General features: G+C 40.4%; 1 long non-coding RNA gene across 2 annotated transcripts; it reads right to left on the bottom strand.

The window, feature by feature from the left end:
- Positions 1-8,432: 8,432 nt before the first annotated feature.
- On the bottom strand, positions 8,433-18,830 carry LOC139544249 (uncharacterized). Of its 2 annotated transcripts, none has more exons than XR_011668839.1 (5): positions 18,501-18,830; positions 10,601-10,727; positions 10,422-10,516; positions 10,176-10,300; positions 8,433-8,731 (listed from the first exon to the last, which is right to left on the bottom strand). It is a non-coding gene; the product is annotated as an uncharacterized lncRNA (long non-coding RNA). The 2 variants fall into 2 exon arrangements; XR_011668838.1 differs by having other exon boundaries at positions 8,433-10,029; positions 10,227-10,300; positions 18,501-18,828.
- Between the last annotated feature and the right edge of the window lie 1,444 nt (positions 18,831-20,274).

Genomic DNA, 20,274 nt, shown 5'->3' with positions numbered 1-20,274 from the left:
ACACGTTTTTAGACATTTTGGCAATGTATTTAAAATAAAAAACAGAAATACCTTATTTACATAACTATTCAGACACTTTACTATGATACTCGAAATTGAGCTCAGGTGCATCCTGTTTCCATTGATCATCCTTGAGATGTTTCTACAACTTGATTGGAGTCCACCTGTGGTAAATTCAATTGATTGGACATGATTTGGAAAGGCACACATCTGTCTATATAAAGGTCCCACAGTTGGCAGTGCATGTCAGAGCAAAAACCAAGCCATGAGGTAGAAGGAATTATCCGTAGAGCTCCGAGACAGGACTGTGACAAGGCACAGATCTGGGGAAGGGTGCCAAAAAATGTCTGCAGCATTGAAGGTCCCCAAGAACACAGTGGCCTCCATCATTCTTACCTGGAAGAAGTTTGGAACCACCAAGACACTTCCTAGAGCTGAGCAATCGGGGGAGAAGGGCCTTGGTCGGTCAGGGAGGTGACCAAGAACCCGATGATCACTCTGACAGAGCTCCAGAGTTCCTCTGTGGAGATGGGAGAACCTTCCAGAAGGACAACCATCTCTGCAGCACTCCACCAATCAGGCCTTCATGGTAGAGTGGCCAGACGGAAGCCACTCTTCAGTAAAAGGCACATGACAGCCCACTTGGAGTTTGCCAAAAGGCATCTAAAGGATTCTCAGACCCTGAGAATCGAGATTTTCTTGTCTGATGAAACCAAGATTGAACTCTTTGGCCTGAATGCCAATCGTAACATCTGGAGGAAATCTGCAACCATCCCTACAGTGAAGCATGGTGGTGGCATTATCATGCTGTGGGGATGTTTTTCAGCGGCAGGTACTGGGACACGAGTTAGGATTGATGGAAACATGAATAGAGCAAAGTACGGAGAACTTCTTGATGAAAGGTTCACCTTCCAACAGGACAACAACCCTAAGCACACGGCCAAGACAACGCAGGAGTGGCATCGGGACAAGTCTCTGAAAGTCCTTGAGTGGCCCAGCAAGAGCCCGGACTTGAACCTGATCGAACATCTCTGGAGAGACCTGAAAATAGCTGTACAGCGATGCTCCCCATCCAACTTGACAGAGCTTGAGAGGATCTGCAGAGAAGAATGGGAGAAACTCGCCAAATACAGGTGTGCCAAGCTTGTAGCGTCATACCCAAATCAAATCAAATTTTATTGGTCACATACACGTGATTAGCAGATGTTATTGCGGGTGTAGCGAAATGCTTGTGCTTCTAGCTCCGACAGTGCAGTAATATCTAACAAAATATATAACATTTACCCAATACACACATCTTAAGTAGGAATGAATTAAGAGTTTATACATATGGACAAGCAATGTCAGAGCGGAACGGACTAAGATACCATAGAATAGTATTGAATACAGTATATACAGTCTGTGGCCAAAAGTTTTGAGAATGACACAAATATTAATTTTCACAAAGTCTGCTGCCTCAGTGTCTTTAGATATTTTTGTCAGATGTTACTATGGAATAGTGAAGTATAATTACAAGCATTTCATAAGTGTCAAATACTTTTATTGACAATTACATGAAGTTGATGCAAAGAGTCAATATTTGCAGTGTTGACCCTTCTTTTTCAAGACCTCTGCAATCCGCCCTGGCATGCTGTCAATTAACTTCTGGGCCACATCCTGACTGATGGCAGCCCATTCTTGCATAATCAATGCTTGTTTGTCAGAATTTGTGTGTTTCTGTTTGTCCACCCGCCTCTTGAGGATTGACCACAAGTTCTCAATGGGATTAAGGTCTGGGGAGTTTCCTGGCCATGGACCCAAAATATTGATGTTTTGTTCCCCGAGCCACTTATCACTTTTGCCTTATGGCAAGGTGCTCCATCATGCTGGAAAAGGCATTGTTCGTCACCAAACTGTTCCTGGATGGTTGGGAGAAGTTGCTCTCGGGGGATGTGTTGGTACCATTCTTTATTCATGGCTGTGTTCCTAGGCAAAATTGTGAGTGAGCCCACTCCCTTGGCTGAGAAGCAACCCCACACATGAATGGTCTCAGGATGCTTTACTATTGGCATGACACAGGAAAATGACTTTACCCCAATCCTCAGCAGTCCAATCCCTGTACCTTTTGCAGAATATCAGTCTGTCCCTGATGATTTTCTTGGAAAGAAGTGGCTTCTTTGCTGCCCCTCGTCAAGAAGAACCAGGCCATCCTCCAAATGTCTTCGCCTCACTGTGCTTGCAGATGCACTCACACCTGCCTGCTGCCATTCCTGAGCAAGCTCTGTACTGGTGGTGCCCCGATCCCGCAGCTGAATCAACTTTAGGAGACGGTCCTGGTGTCTGCTGGAATTTCTTGGGTGCCCTGAAGCCTTCTTCACAACAATTGAACCGCTCTCCTTGAAGTTCTTGATGATCCGATAAATGGTTGATTTAGGTGCAATCTTACTGTCAGAAATATCCTTGCCTGTGAAGCCTTTTTTGTGCAAAGCAATGATGACGGCACATGTTTCCTTGCAGGTAACCATGGTAGACAGAGCAAGAACAATGATTCCAAGCACCATCCTCCTTTTGAAGCTTCCAGTCTTTTATTCGAACTCAATCAGCATGACAGAGTGATCTCTAGCCTTGTCCTTGTCAACACACACCTGTGTTAACGAGAGAATCACTGACATGATGTCAGCTGGTACTTTTGTGGCAGGGCTGAAATGCAGTGGAAATGTTTTGGGGGGATTCAGTTCATTTGCATGGCAAAGAGGGACTTGCAATTAGTTGCAATTCATCTGATCACTCTTCATAACATTCTGGAGTATATGCAAATTGCCATCATACAAACTGAGGCAGCAGACTTTGTGAAAATTTATATTTGTGTCATTCTCAAAACTTTTGGCCACGACTGTACATTGGAGATGAGTAATGCCAGATATGTAAACATTATTAAAGTGACTGGTGTTCCATTCCTTAAAGTGCCCAGTGATTTCTAGTCTATGCATATTGGCAGCAGCCTCTAATGTGCTAGTGATAGCTGTTTAACAGTCTGATGGCCTTGAGATAGAAGCTGTTTTTCACTCTCTCGGTCCCATCTTTGATGCACCTGTACTGACCTCGCCTTCTGGATGATAGCGGGGTGAACAGGCAGTGGCTCAGGTGGTTGATGTCGTTGATGATCTTTTTGGCCTTCTTCTGACATAGTGTGCTGCAGCTGCCGTACCAGGCGGTGATACAGCCCGAAAGGATGCTTTCAATTGTGCATCTTTAAAAAGTTTGTTTTAGGTGACAAGCCACATTTTTTTAGCCTCCTGAGGTTGAAGAGGCTCTGTTGTGCCTTCTTCACATCACTGTCTTTGTGAGTGGTCCATTTCAGTTTGTCAGTGATGTGTATGCCAAGGAACTTGAAGCTTTCCACCTTCTCCACTGCGATCCCGCCGATGTAGATAGGGGGGTGCACCCTCTGCTGTTTCCTGAAGTCCACGAAAAGACAAGTTCCACCTGTCTTTTCACCACTGCACAACCCCCATATGCCACACCATCGGCGTCCCCACAGTTACAGCACTTTAACCACCGAGGTAAAGTTGGTTTTATATTCACACATTTGGACAGTCAACGGACAGTCAATGGACAGTCAACAGAAAAAGCCAGATTTTTTATTTTTTTATTTCATATAAATACATAAAATCTATAAAATGCCATTTAAAGGGGTATAAATCAAGAACTAATTCAACGTTTGTCACAGAAACATCAAACTGGGTATGATTTATTTTATAAATGTTTAGCATTCTTTAAAAAAAATCCAGTTTTGATTTGATAGATATATAGTCATATAGGCATATAGTCTATCAAATTTGAATTTCTGTCAAATCAAAACTGGAATTTCTACTCAAAGCAAAGTTTACAAAAGGAAAAAATTAACTCAAATTGTACTTTTTGTAATGACCACCCAGAAACGGTGTTGCATCTTTTTTGGCATTGTATTCATGTAAGGAAACTGTGGCAAGACATTAGTAGATTTATAATTGAACACATTTATGAAGATTTTAGAGATGTACTGCTTGGATTTTTTACCTACGATAGAAATAAGCTGAAACAATTTTATGTAATTAATTTCATTATTCTTTTGGCCAAATTTCATATTCACAAATGTACATTTACAAACAAAACACCACATTTTCTTACGTTACAAAAAGAAATGGAACTATATTTTAAGACAATTAAATACTCTACTAACAAAAAAGCTGTTAAGAATTATAAGTGTATGTATGTCCCTTAACTTAAGGTCCTTGTGTAATGTGATATTGTACCCCCTAGCCCAATTGTCCCTTGTATATTATGTATATATCCTTTTGTTCCCACATGTACTTCCTTTATTGATTTGTTGTTAATAAAAAATTTATTAAAAAAAGACTAAAAATATAAAAATTTAATTAAAAGGTGTGTCTTTTAAGAGAGAGTTTTTCCGACCGATTGTCGACAGAGCGGACTGTTGTGAATTGTATTGGAAGGTCGGAAGGCCCAGCTGCGTTGTTTTATGCACGTTATTGGTGACATGAGCAGAATTCCGGAAGGGGAAAATGGAGTCCCTAGAGAAAGCAAGTGAAAGATTGGTGTCAGGGATGGAGCGGCAGTATTATGATAATGAGACGTACTTGGAAAACGGAGAAGGAATGGAGAGAAAAAAAAGAGGAGAGGAGGTCTAAGAGGGTGAACTTGAGTCGGATAAAAAATTTGGAAAAAATTGAGATGATTTGTCAAAGAAGAATGGTAGAAAGTGTAAGCAGCGGGAGCTGAAGACAGGAGGAGAAATGGAAGTGAATGAGGGCGAAGTATCGGAGGTGGTAAGTGCGGTAAAGTTATCGGAGACCGAGGTATATACCGAGGATCAGGATGAAGAAGAGTCTGACAGTAGGAGTGAAGTTTATGGAAAAAGTGGACTCTTGCCTTTTGGCTGATCCATTTGTGGTTTCAGGGTGGGTGAAAAAAGAGTTGGGTCATGTGGAATCGGTGAGGGTAACTAGAAGTGGTCTAGTGATAATTGTTTGTGTTTATTTTGGGCAGAGGAAGAATGCGCTCGAAGTAAAACGAATGGGGGCAAGAAAAGTGAATTGTTTCGTTCTCAAGAAAAGGGCACCAATGAAAGGAGTGATAACTGGGGTAGCAGTAGATATAAACATTGACCAGCTGAGGGCAAAGATTCCCGGTGTATGTGATGCTCGTTGTTTGACGCGACGCAGACAGGGTGGCAAGAGTGGGGAAACAGAAGAGTCATTTTCTGTTCTTTTGAGTTTTGAAGTTGAGTCTTTGCCTGATAAAGTGAAGTTATCCTGTACGAGCGTATGTGCCAAATACATCAAGATGTTACAGGTGTCAGGCTTATGGGCATGTGGCAGAAGTGTGCAGGAGGGAGGGTTCAAGGTGTGAGAAATGTGCAGAAGGGCATGAGACAAAGGAATGTGTAGTATTTGGGAAAGTAGTGGAATGTGTTAATTGTAGGGATGCCGATGGGGCTGGGGATCAGAAATGTCCTCTAGGTGGTGAAATGTCTGGAAGCAGATGGGATCCTTAGCTTAAAATATATAACTACTACCAAGTTCAATGCCAGATACTTTTCTCCCAGAAGGTCTAAGTGGCACTTGGAGATACCAAGCCACTTTTTTAAGACTGTTTAGCTTCCGTCCCTCTCCTCGCCCTTACCTGGGCTCGAACCAGGGACCCTCTGCACAACAGCCACCCTCAAAGCATCGTTACCCATCGCTCCACAAAAGCCACGGCCCTTGCAGAGTAAGCGGAACAACTACTTCAAGGCCTCAGAGCGAGTGACGTCACCGATTGAAACGCTATTAGCGCGCACCACCGCTAACCAGCTACCCATTTCACATTGGTTACACTACCACAACAACTAAAGTAAACTCGCGTAAACTTGTACATCGCCTTGGTCCGTACAATTGCCCTTATTTTAGCGCCCCAAAAACGTAATACTTCCAGATCAACTGTAATGTCAATAACATTGTAAAGCACAATTTCTCCCCTTTCCAACAGAATCAATTACATGACCTAAACACTGCCCGTTTCTGCATAATTCAAGCAGGCAATGAGCCCCGTTGGGGCTTTTTAAAAATGGCGGGTGGGGAAGCGAAACTAATGCCTGATAGTGAGAAGGAGAGATGTCGTGTGGGAAAATTGCTTTTTTTCACTCGATCTGTCCAACTTATCACCTTATCGCCTCTAAAATATAAAACACTATAAAGAGTTTATATAATGTGTGATTACATACCTATTTGAAGGTTTGTGTCGAATTTTAATCGGGTTTTTAGGGCGGTGCTAAAGTGATCTTAGAAGTAAACAGCGGCTTTGAGAATGATGATCGCATGCAATGATGACGCAAAAAATGACTAGGTATCCCACCTTACCTCTGTCACTGTCCATTTCTTGTTTTTAAACAATGAGAGAAGTGCTACACCTGGTGGAGATTGTAAGACAGAAATAGTTGCTTTATGCGTGCTGTACGTTACGACATGACACGCCACGATGTAACGGAGGGTCCGTTTTTTCAACTTTTCTCCAATACTATAGAGCCATTACCATGTTGATCAACGCTTGAATAGAAACCTAGTTCACACCGCCGATTTTGAAGTTGTTATGAATTTTATGAATAATGACTAAATGATGTATACATTTAACGTAGAACTATAACTAACAGAATTCTACCCTGTCACTGTATGATTGTATGAAATTTATTAGAATCATAAATCTAAATCTGATGTGTGTAGTTTTAGTCAGAACTAGTACAAGGACTTTTTGTTCCTTTTTAGTATGTAAGCAGGGTGCAAGTGTGAGACAATGTATGAGATAAGAGGAGCTATCGACAGACAAGCTGTACTACTGTGTTCCTTTCAGGACATTCTGTCCCCACCCAGGGAGGGGAGAGACCTTGGGCTTGTAGTATATTGTATAACAGGTGGCAGGCAATATATGAGAAGGAGAAGACTTGTGAACTATATTGTCATTGTTTCTGAGAGGAGGGACATTTATGACGAAATGTGAGGTATATAGACCAATGTACAGGAAATGATAAGCAGAGCTCTCGTAAATAAACCTGCTGACTAAGTAGACTGGCCTCTGTCTGTTTCATTTTAATAAGAACCTTACAAATTCTTAGTAACAGAGTATTTTAATTGAATTGGTTAATGAACATGAGAACAAAATTCTCCTAACAGAAGTAAACACTACAGTCGCTACAGTCCCATTAGTTTTCTTTTTAGCCTCGTTTGAATGTTGCGGTTGCGCACATTTGTACGGAATGGGGTGAGTTTACCTTACATTGTCTACGCTAAATGTGTTTAAATTGTAAAAGAATGACACGTTTCAAGTTAATGTCACATGCACAGTAAAATGCCTTTAAAGCAAACTCAAAACTCAACAATGCAATAATCAAATGTATTACTAGAAAAAAGCACACAAGAAATATGAAATACACAACAAAGTAAACAAACATACTATATACAGGAAATATAAAAAACGTAAAAATTCAATACCATATTTACATGTGCAGGGATACTGGGGTGATGGGTGTAGATATGTATAGGGGTCAGGTGACTAGGCAACTGGATATAAGATAAACAGAGTAGCAGCACCTTGTGGGTGTGTAGAGTTTGTATAAATGTATGTGCATAATATGTGTGAGTGAGAAAATGGAGTGAGTGTTTGTTTTGGAGTGACAGTGTGTAGGGCCCTGTGAGTGTGCATAGACAGTGCAAAATACTGAAATAAAAGGTCAATAAAGATGCAAGGTACACTTGGTCTGTGTAGCAATTTTGTTAGCTATTTATCAGTCGTATTGCTTGGGGATAGAAGCTGTTCAAGCGCTTGCCGTGCTGCAGCAGAGAAAATCTATGGCTTGGGTGGTTGGGGTCTTTGACCTGATATGGAGGTTCAGGATGGCAGAGAGCTTGGCCTCAGTGATGTACTGGGCTGCCCGCACAACCCTCTGTAGCGCCATGCGATCGAGGGCGATGCTATTGCTATACCAAGCAGTGATGCAGCCAGTCCATATGCTCTCAAAGGTACAGTTGTAGAACCCTTTCAGGATTTGAGAGCCCATGTCAAACTTTTTCTGCTACTCTGTTTATTATACATACATAGTCACTTTACCTCTACCTACATGTACATATTACCTCGACTAACCCGTACCCCCTGTATATAGCCTCGCTACTGTTATTTTATTGTTGCACCTTAATTATTTTCTTCAGTTTATTTCAGTAAATACTTTAACACTTATTTTTCTTAACTGCATTGTAAGCATTTCACTGTAAGGTCTATCTATACCTGTTGTATTCAACGCATGTGAATTATATATCTTTTTGATTTAGTGACGCCAAGTTAAAATCCCCGGAACCAGAAAGGCAGCCTCTCCCTGACTCCACTATCCTGTCTGCCCGGTGAATGAAGGAACATTGCAATAGTTGGGCCATAAGAAATACTTTTTATTCAATGGGGCTAGGCAAAGCAAAGATGACAAAATACTTGTCTTTTCACTTAAACAACAATATAGCTTAAAGTACAGTATGTTTACAATATCAACAAGTCTTTTAAACGTTCCAAATTACATTATATTCATACAATTTAAGGGGGCACTTTTGTCATGACAAGGTGCTCTACTCAATTGACACAACCGAATCATTCAAATTGTCCAAAGCACAGCATATGACAACCATGTCATATAACTGAGGGATGTCTTCTAAAAAGCTAAATAAAAGGTTAGCTAAAAAGCTAAATAAAACTTTTTACGTCAATTTGCGAAAAGCTGGATCCCTTTTAGCCAAGACCCCTTTTCGGCCTAGATTACACCGAGGTAAAGACAGTTTAAAGTTGGATATTCAAAGGATATTCGCGCTTTCAAACCTCAATAGCTTTCAAACCACTTGAGCCATAGACTCCAAATAAGTGTCATGATGCTGGAAAAATTGTGCACAACATTGCACAGGTCTGATTTTCACGACTCTGACATTAATTTGCTTTCCAAAGCTAATAAACATGTGGAAATGTGAACAGCATTTTGTATTCCAAACTGAATTAGTTAGGGAGCGTAAACAAAGTTTTTTTACATTCAAATTTCAATAGCTCCTTGGTCATGTGACCTGGTGACTTCAAACATGGTTCAGAATGTTCACTCTGTGGGCCTACACATTGCACACCTTTTAGTTTGTCTGTTTTCATCTCATATGATTTTACATGAATTTTTCAAAATGTAGAATTTCAATAGCTCCTTGGTCATGTGACCTAATGACCACTGATTACCCTTCTATATTGCACACTCTTGTTTGTGTACTGTAAAATCACACGGTATAACGTACATTTTTCATAGTTTCACATTTTCAATAGCTCCTTGGTCATGTAAATTACACACCTAAGAAGCGTACAGTAGATATACACCCATATTGCGTAACCTCTAGTCATGCATCTTCTATATTGTTGTACATTAATATTAGTTTGACAATTAGGGGGTTCAGTCCAGTGTTGTGTTTACCCTTTATTTTAATATTTATCTACAATAATTGGTAGTTCTAAGTACCTATTTTCCCAGTTTTTTATTTTTCCACAGTATTTAACAGCGGTACACAATAGGAGCGAGACAGATAATATCTCCTTTCGTCGTTAATATCAACCATAAAGGAAAAGGGCAAAGTACAAGAGTCATGCTATTAATTGTCCAAAGCAGGGATGGAGAGTGAGCTAGTGAGGTAGGCTGCAGTGGGTTTGCTGGGCAATACATATACTGAACATGTAACCACAGTAATGGTGGCCAGTAAATCAATTAATAAAAATGTAATATTGACAAATTAAACAAATTGTAGACCTTTAATCTTTTCCAACATGTCAACAGACACTTAACTTCAATTAAGTATGAAACATTTCACAGTGTTAACTTTCTCTTTATCCCTGGTTGATGTACATTCAGAGCCTCTTCAGTGTGGATGGGGTATAGCATACATTTTCAACAACAAAGACAGCACTTCCAGTTTGTGTTCTTTACTCTGATGAACTCTTTTGTCTTCATTCCTGGGCACAGCACATGGAACCACCGTTGGCATGCAAAACATTCAATCAAAATAAAACGTAACACGTTATAAATAATATAAAATATCAATGCAGTATGACGAATGATGAATTAGCCATCCATTATGTTATATCATAAATTGTCTAACATGCCGTCACTGTTGTCAAAAGATATAAACATGTTAAATAAAGTTACTAACCCAGTCAGTCTTTGGGCCACATCCAGGTTCTTTATCAGTGACACACATGAAGCAGTTGTTGGCTTTGTTGAACTCTGAAATCATAAGCATGAACTGAACATATGGCTGTCCCACACAACTACATAAAAATAAAGAATTTACATTTACTTTGAATTAAATGTCATTACATACCAGACATTTTTAGTATATCCTCACCCATTTCATTTCGCAGTTGCTCCATGTGTTTTTGAAGGTTCCATATAAATTTGGGAGGGGATGTTGGGGAAGTTCTGTGCAACTTCCTTGGCCATCTACACCAAAAAATAAAATAGAGTTTTTGACCTAATTGTCACATAACAGCTAACCATTCATTATTGAAAATATAATTATCAAACCTGCATTACAAAGACCCCACAGCTGAAGGTGTCCAGCTGCATGGTGTGAGTCATTTCCCCTCCTTTCCACTTTATGTCCGCCCAGTCGTCTTTTCCATGGCAGGATCTTCTCATTTTGAAGTATTCTCTTTATGTAAAAATAATGGAATTATGATTAGTTATAGGCAAATGGATACACAAGCCAACTTTGTATGCTGTTTTCACTATAATCTAGTAGTAATTTATTAGTAGAGGTAATTTCCTTTATTCCCCATTCTTCACACAGCCTAAATTATAGGCACTGAACCATTTACAGGACAATAATAAAAGTAGCATATAGGATCCAACCCTATCACAGAGTGAATAAATGTAGAGCGTTTGTAGACTAAGAAAAAAATATTAAGTGACAGTTTCATCAGTACGTGCTTAAAGAAAGTCATATCACAAAGATCACAGATGACAGTGCCCACCATATCTATGACAATAGAGAATGAATTGTAAGCACCAAAGTGTGTTTGTCAAAATAATATCTGAAAATATCAGTTGTTGAACATAATACTTCTATTTGCAATAGCAATTTATGATATATGCAGTTGAGGAATATTCCATGTACCAACACTACATGTAGGACGGACATAAGACATTCCCACATACAGTATTTTTAAAATGTTTTATTTCACCTTTATTCAACCAGGTAGGCCAGTTGAGAACAAGTTCTCATTTACAACTGCGACCTGGCCAAGATAAAGCAAAGCAGTGTGACACAAGCAGCAACAGAGTTACACACGTGGAATAAACAAACATACAGTCAATAACACAATACAAACGTATATATACAGTGTGTGCAAATGAAGTAAGATTAGGGAGGTAAAGGCAATAAATAGGCCGTTGTGGTGAAATAATTACAATTTCGCAAATAAACACTGGAGTGAGATGTGCAGAAGATGAATGTGCAAATAGTGATACTGCGGTGCAAAGGAGAAAAAAACGAAACAAATATAAATAAAATAAATAACAATATGGGGATGAGGTAGTTGGATGGCCTATTTACAGATGGGCTACGTACAGGTGCAATGATCTGTAAGCTGCTCTGATAGCTGATGCTTAAAGATAGTGAGGGAGATATCAGTCTCCAGCTTCAGTAATTTTTGCAATTGGTTCCAGTCATTGGCAGCAGAGAAATGGAAGGAAAGGCGGCCAAAGGAGGAATTGGCTTTGGGGGTGACCAGTGAAATATACCTGCTGGAGCGTGTGCTACGGGTGGGTGCTGATATGGTGACCAGTGAGCGGAGATAAGGCGGTGCTTTACCTAGCAGAGACTTATAGATGACCTGGAGCCAGTGTGTTTGGCGACGAATATGAAGTGAGGGCCAGGCAACTGAGTAGAGTGTTGGAGGCCATTTTGTAAATGACATCACCGAAGTCAAGGATCGGTAGGATAGTCAGTTTTACGAGGGTATGTTTGGCAGCATGAGTGAAGGATGCTTTTTTTGCGAAATAGGAAGCCGATTCTAGATTTAATTTTGGATTGGAGATGCTTAATATGAGTCTGGAAGGAGAGTTTACAGTCTAACCAGACACCTAGGTATTTGTAGTTGTCCACATATTCTAAGTCAGAACCATCCAGAGTAGTGATGCTAGGCGGGTGTGCAGATGCGAGCAGTGATCAGTTGAAGAGCATGCATTTAGTTTTACTTGCATTTAAGAGCAGTTGGAGGCCACGGAAGGAGTTGTATGGCATTGAAGCTCGTCTAAAGGTTAGTTAACATAGTGTGCAAAGAAGGGCCAGAAGTATACAGAATGGTGTCGTCTGCATAGGGGTGGATCAGAGAATCAACAGCCACAAGAGCGACATTATTGATGTATACAGAGAAAAGAGTCGGCCTGAGAATTGAACCCTGTAGCACCCCCATAGAGACTGGCAGAGGTCCGGACAACAGGCCCTCCCATTTGACACACTGAACTCTATCTGATAAGTAGTTGGTGAACCAGGCGAGGCAGTCATTTGAGAAACCAAGGCTGTTGAGTCTGCCGATAAGAATGCGGTGATTGACAGAGTCGAAAGCCTTGGCCAGGTCGATGGATACCACTGCACAGTATTGTCTTTTGTCGATGGCGATTATGATATCGTTTAGGACCTTGAGCGTGGCTGAGGTGCACCCATGACCAGCTCGGAAACCAGATTGCATAGCGGAGAAGGTACGGTAGGATTTGAAATGGTCGATGATCTGTTTGTTAACTTGGCTTTCGAAGACCTTAGAAAGGCAGGGTAGGATAGATATAGGTCTGAAACAGTTTGGGTCTAGAGTGTCTCCCCCTTTGAAGAGGGGGATGACCGCGGCAGCTTTCCAATCTTTGGGGATCTCAGACGATAAGAAAGAGAGGTTGAACAGGCTAGTAATAGGGCTTGCAACAATTGCGGCAGATAATTTTAGAAAGAGAGGGTCCAGATTGTCTAGCCCAGCTGATTTGTAGGGGTCCAGATTTTGCAGCTCTTTCAGAACATCAGCTATCTGGATTTGGGTGAAGGAGAAATGGGGGAGGCTTGGGCAAGTTGCTGTGGGGGGTGCAGAGCTGTTGACCGGGTAGGGGTAGCCAGGTGGAAAGCAAGGCCAGCTGTAGAAAAATGCTTATTGAAATTCTCGATAATCTTAGATTTATCGGTGGTGACAGTGTTTCCTAGCCTCAGTGCAGTGGGCAGCTGGGAGGAGGTGCTCTTATTCTCCATGGACTTTACAGTGTCCCAGAACTTTTTGGAGTTTGTGCTACAGGATGCAAATGTCTGTTTGAAAAAGCTAGCCTTTTCTTTCCTAACTGCCTGTGTATATTGGTTCCTAACTTCCCCGAAAAGTTGCATGTCGCGGGGGCTATTCGATGCTAATGCAGAGCGCCACAGGATGTTTTTGTGCTGGTCAAGGGCAGTCGGGTCTAGAGTGAACCAAGGGCTATATCTGGTTCTAATTTTTTTTAAATGGGGCATGCTTATTTAAGATGGTGAGGAAAGCACTTTTATAGAATAACCAGGCCTCCTCTACTGATGGAATGAGATCAATATCTTTCCAGGATACCCGGGCCAGGTTGATTAGAAAGGCCTGCTCGCTGAAGTGTTTTAGGGAGCGTTTGACTGTGATGAGGGGTGGTCGTTTGACCGCGGACCCATTACTGACGCAGGCAATGAGGCAGTGATCGCCGAGATCCTGGTTGAAGACAGCAGAGGTGTATTTAGAGGACAGGTTGGTCAGGATGATATCTATGAGGGTGCCCGAGTTTACAGATTTAGGGTTGTACCTGGTAGGTTCCATGATAATTTGGGCGAGATTGAGAGCATCAAGCTTAGATTGTAGGATGGCCGTGGTGTTAAGCATGTCCCAGTTTAGGTCACCTAACAGTACAAACTCTGAAGATAAATGGGGGGCAATTAATTCACATATGGTGTCCAGGGCGCAGCTGGGGACTGAGGGGGGTCTGTAATAAGCGGCAACAGTGAGAGACTTATTTTTGGAAAGGTGGATTTTTAAAAGTAGAAGCTCAAACTGTTTGGGCACAGACCTGGATAGCATGACAGAACTCTGCAGGCTGTCTCTGTAGTAGATTGCAACTCCACCCCCTTTGGCAGTTCTATCTTGGCGGAAAATGTATACACATACATAAAGTCATTTTTCAGCTATGATTTTAACACTCAGAATCCAGAATGGATATGACAATGTGGCCAGCACAGGACGTAATACACCCTTACAACAATCTACTTTTGTTCTTCTTGACTTCTTATCTGGTAAACTGCTACTATGTAGTAAAAAAGGGCTGGTTTAGATTAAAAACTATTGCCCTGTGTTCCCGTTCATAGAGGCATGAGAGACTAGTCAGTGGTAGAATTGAGTTGGCACTTTATTGGCCCAAACATCCATAGACCTACAAGGTTGAGGTTACTCATGGACAGCAATTAGTAATATTTTTTTTTTTGCATTGATGCATTGTGTCTTCTAACTGTCCAAGAATAGGATCCAAAGTGTTAGGAAATATTTGTTCCCATAAATACAAAGGAGGAAGTCTCTCCTCATACCTCTGGCACTTTAGTCAGACTGCCAGACTGTGCACCACAGAGCCATTCAGGAGAGAATACATACAGGTCAACGGTGCCAATTGAAAGTCAAGGGGTGTGTCTGCCTTTTGGATTACTCTCTCTTTACAGAGAACCCCTGTGGTTCATGTCTGAAAGTGACAGAGCCAGCAGCCAAGAGAGTTTTTCACACTATGTCATAAAAAAGTATTACACTTAGATCCAGTACAATGGAATAACTAAGATCTGAATTTGATTGCAGCGTGTTTCCGATTCCTCCTTCTCTTTCTGTCCAGCAGGGTCAACCAAAAACACTTGGCCTGATGGTTCATGCAGATACTGGGGAAGCAATATAGAAATGTATTGATCCCTTAAACTTCTTTGGGCTGCAAGCCCGACGTCGGTACACTTATGACAACAGCCAGCTCAAGTGCAGGGCGCGAAATTCAAAATATATTTTTTAGAAATATTTAATTTTCACACATTAACAAGTCCAATACAGCATTTGAAAGATAAACATCTTGTGAATCCAGCCAACATGTCCAATTTTTTAAATGTTTTACAGCGATAACACCACGTATATTTATGTTAGCTCACCACCAAATACAAAAAAGGACAGACATTTTTCACAGCACAGGTAGCATGCACAAAACCAACATAACTAACCAAGATCCAACCAAACTAACCAAGAAACAACTTCATCAGATGACAGTCCTATAACATGTTACACAATAAATCTATGTTTTGTTCGAAACATGTGCATATTTGAGGTATAAATCAGTTTTACATTGCAGCTACCATCACAGCTACCGTCAGAAATAGCACCGAAGCAGCCAGAGTAATTACAGACACCAACGTCAAATACCTAAATACTCATCATAAAACATTTCTGAAAAATACATGGTGTACAGCAAATGAAAGACAGGCATCTTGTGATTCCAGCCAATATTTCAGATTTATTAAGTGTTTTACAGCGAAAACACAATATAGCATTATATTAGCTTACCACAATAGCCAGAAACACAAGCCATTTCCCAGCAGCAAAAGTTAGCGATCGTAACAAACCAGCAAAATATATAATTTTTGACTAACCTTGATAAGCTTCATCAGATGACAGTCCTATAACATCAGGTTATACATACACTTATGTTTTGTTCGAAAATGTGCATATTCAGAGCTGAAATCAGTGGTTATACATTGTGCTAACGTAGCATCTTTTTCCCACAACGTCCGGATATTTTTCTGCCACTCACATATTCTGACCAAATAACTATACATAAACGTTACTAAAAAATACATGTTGTATAGGAAATGATAGATACACTAGTTCTTAATGCAATCGCAGTGTTAGAATTCTAAAAATAACTTCATTACGACATAAGGCTTACGTTATGGTGAGAGCGTGCCCAAAACCTGGGCGCAAAACTAATAGTACACAAGTTCGACAGATATATGAAATAGCATCATAAAATGGGTCCTACTTTTGATGAGCTTCCATCAGAATGTTGTACAACGGGTCCTTTGTCCAGAACAATCGTTGTTTGGTTTTAGAACGTCCTTTTTCCCTCTTGAATTAGCAAGCACACTAGCCAAGTGGCGCGAAGCTCTCCTTCCTGAACAAAGGCACACAACGCAACACACCTAACGTCCCGAAAAAATTTCAATAATCTAATAAAACTATATTGAAAAAACATACTTTACGATGATATCCTCACATTTATCAAATAAAATCAAAGCCGGAGATAGTAGCCATCTATAACGACAGCTTTCCAGAAGGCAATACCAGGTCCCTTCTCGCACGTTCCAGAAAACAGGAAATGGGTGACACGTCATGCCAAGAGGATTTATTCCACCTCAGACCAAGATAAACACTCCATTTCTTCTCTCACTGCCTCTTGACATCTAGTGGAAGGTGTATGACGTGCATGTATACCAATACGTATCATGCCCATTTATAGGCAGGCCCTAGAACAGAGCATCGTTTTCAGACTTTCCACTTCCTGGTCAGGAAGTTTGCTGCCAAATGAGTTCTGTTTTACTCACAGATATAATTCAAACGGTTTTAGAAACTAGAGAGTGTTTTCTATCCAATAGTAATAATAATATGCATATTGTACGAGCAAGAATTGAGTACGAGGCCGTTTGAAATGGGCACCTTTTATCAGAGCTACTCAATACTGCTTCTGCAGCCCAAACAGGTTAAATGATTTTACTATTAAATGACCCATATCACAACCCTCATACCTCTTCACAAAAATGTACCTAAATCAATTTTGGGAAAAGGATTTTACTCACAAAAGACATAGGAATTTATTTCCCCAGTTAGAAATAGTAGGCCATGCATCAAATAACTATTTTCATCAGAAAAACAAACCCTCAAATGCACTATAGCATTTTGTAAATTGTCTGCAGGTGGCTTGTTTTGAATGCACTCAAATATCAAGTCATTATCAGGTTATGTAAACTGCGTTCTAATACTCAACATAGAAGGATTTGTCTTAATGTACAGTATATGAAAGTGATGCTATGAAAAGGATTCTTTCACATTATCAAGTTCACTGTGACTGACAAATCACTGCCTATTACTGTGATTAAAAAGAGCATATGAAACAGTGTTTTTCATGAGGCCTACTTGTGCACCTTCCTTTAAGCACCTCTGAACACATCTCCTGTCCTTCATCCATACCACATAGCCATTTGCAGATCTTTTCAGTGTCCATGTGAAAGATAGTTATTGCGAGGATGGTACATTTAAAAAAATATATATTTTTAACACCCATGTAAAATGAAGGCGTGCAAAGCTTACAGATTTAAGTCTAATAGCATGAGATGAAAGTACACAAACAAGAGTGTGCAATATAGAAGGGTAGTCAGGGGACATTAGGTCACATGACCTTGGAGCTATTGAAATTTTACATTTTGAAAAATGCATGTAAAACCATGTGAGATGAAAATGGACAAACTAAAGGGTGTGCAATGTGTAGGCCTTCTGAGTGGACATTCTGAACCTGGTTTGAAGTCACTAGGTCACATGACCAAGGAGCTATTGAAATTCTACATTTAGAAAAATTAATGTAAAATCATGTGAGATGAAAATGGACAAACTAAAGGGTGTGCAATATAGAAGGGTAGTCAGTGGACATACGGAACCTTGTTTGAAGTCATTAGGTCACATGGACAAACTAAAGGGTGTGCAATGTGTGTCTATGCCATCGGGTTAGCTACAACCAGTTTTGAAAGTGTTTGGAGTAATGGTTAAAGAGTTATTTTGTCACTATGTTGACGGTCCGTAAATGCTGTTGGTGGACGTAAGGAAAACTACTGGCGAATATCCAACTTGAAACTATCTTTACCTCGGTCTAGATTACATGGTTGCTTTCAAGACAAGGTCGTTCTAATTGATCTGTTGTCAGTATAGTAGGCCTAGAATACCATCGTATTAAAAAAATATTATGTTAATGTCTCCAGTGATATAAAGTGTAGTAGAATTGCATTTAATGTTATCAAAGGCCACATTTTTCCCGTGCAAAGGAAAAAAACGTCTCTGATATAGCCTATAAACCTATGCCACTACGCACTTATTAACAGCCTAAATTATCACTATCCAATCTACTCATCACATTAGGAATAGTAGGTTCACATTAGCCCGCAAATGCGATGATAGAGGCATGTAATATGTTGTTATAAGCGGCATTTCTATGGTGAAAAACTGGTGAAAAACCGGCATTTCTATGGTGAAACTCATGCGACACATGCTAACAGCTAGACTACAAGTTATCGAGCCAACTAATTTTGCTTCGTGTTGTTAACGCCTGGTTAGCATAACAGCGAAACTAAACTCAAAATCGATAAGACTTGACCTACCAATGATGAAATGATCGTAGCAAACCCTGTATTGACAGCTGTCTGGGTTGAGGTCTTGACGGGCAAAAAGGTTTCCTTGCTTTTCTGAGTTCTTGAGTCTTATCTCATTGGTGTTTCATGATTGCGGGTAATCTGTAAACATATTTTCCCCCTTTGTGTTTCCGGCCTCGTTTGAGCAGCCATATACTCCAAAGAAAATGACCGTGGTGATGAATCAACTAGTTCTAGTCACTTTTATCATTCCGTTTGGGGTAGCCCCTCGGCTGTCAAAATAATTCATGCGGTGGTCTTCCAACATGGCCGCCAGGAGGCGTTCTACGTCAACTGAAAACTCTCCAGGGTTGCCAGGTCCAACAAAAATTTCTAGCCCGATGACATCTGAATACTCAAAGGCCTTTTTGCAGTAAGAGTGGAGTTGCCACATTTATCCAATAAACCCCTTTTCCATAACGTTTTCGAGCTAAATAAGAACGAATATCGTCATAATTTTTAACAACGTAGGCTAAGAAGCAAAATTAGGTTTTTCCATCAAAATAATAATTATTGCGAGTTTAAGGATATGTTCCAAGAGAAAAGACAAACCGCCCTTATTAAACTCTACAGATAATTTTCCATCAATGGATGTCAGTCTAACTTGTTTTGAATGCTATGATTAGGCAACAAGGCCCGAGGTGTGGTATATGGCCAATATACCATGGCTAAGGGCTGTTCTTAGGACATGAGACATATACCACAGGCCATATATGTCACGTTCGTCGTATGAATCGGACCAAGGCGCAGCATGTGTACATTCTTTAATATATTAAGAATGAACACTGAACAAACTAACCAACCAACCAAAATAACAAAACGACACATGAAGCTATACAAATGAGTGCTGACAGGCAACTACACATAGACAAGAACCCACGAACACAAAAGGGAAAATGGCTACCTAGATATGATTCCCAATCAGAGACAACGATAAACAGCTGCCTCTGATTGGGAACCATATCAGGCCACCATAAACATACACATCACCTAGACCTACAAAAACCTAAACTTACAAAAACCCTAGACAATACAAAACCCCTAGACAATACAAAAACTAGCGTACCCACCCTCGTCACCCCCTTTACCTAACCAAAATATAAAGAAAACATAGATATCTAAGGTCAGAGCGTGACAATATACCACGGCTAAGGGCTGTTCTTTGTGGTATATTGTCACGCTATATCTAAGGTCAGAGCGTGACAATATACCACAAAGAACAGCCCTTAGCCGTGGTATATTGGCCATATACCAGAAACCCCTGAGGATCCTTATTGCTATTATAAACTGGTTACCAACATAATTAGAACAGTAAAAAGTAAGTTGTCATTCCCGTGGTACGCCTCTGATATACCATGGCTTTCAACCAATCAGCATTCAGAGCTCAAAACACCCAGTTAATAATTGTAAATCAACCCTGTTTGCGCATGTGCATAACTTTCGATAAATCCGACAGGAGAGTTTGAGTGATGAAAGTTAGACAGGATCTTGAAATATCTGTGCAAGAAGCACTTGGATGAACTTAAACAAACTAATGTTGGACTATATTTTGGCAATTGTGCCATTATTATGTGCCAGATGTTAAGACTACGAACAGTTATAAATGGCCTATTTGTGAGATTAACTTATTTTATTAGGCATAGGCTACTGACTAAAATCTGGGTTTATAATTGCAATTACATTTTGCCATGGTTTGCTGAGCTAGATGCAGGTAGCCTATAGCCCCTGATAGGCCAACATCTAA

This window comes from Salvelinus alpinus, chromosome 18 (assembly GCF_045679555.1).
Source record: "Salvelinus alpinus chromosome 18, SLU_Salpinus.1, whole genome shotgun sequence".
Classification (NCBI taxonomy): domain Eukaryota; kingdom Metazoa; phylum Chordata; class Actinopteri; order Salmoniformes; family Salmonidae; genus Salvelinus; species Salvelinus alpinus.
The sequence above is the reverse complement of the archived record's forward strand: the minus strand, read 5'-3'. Positions and strand labels throughout refer to the sequence as shown.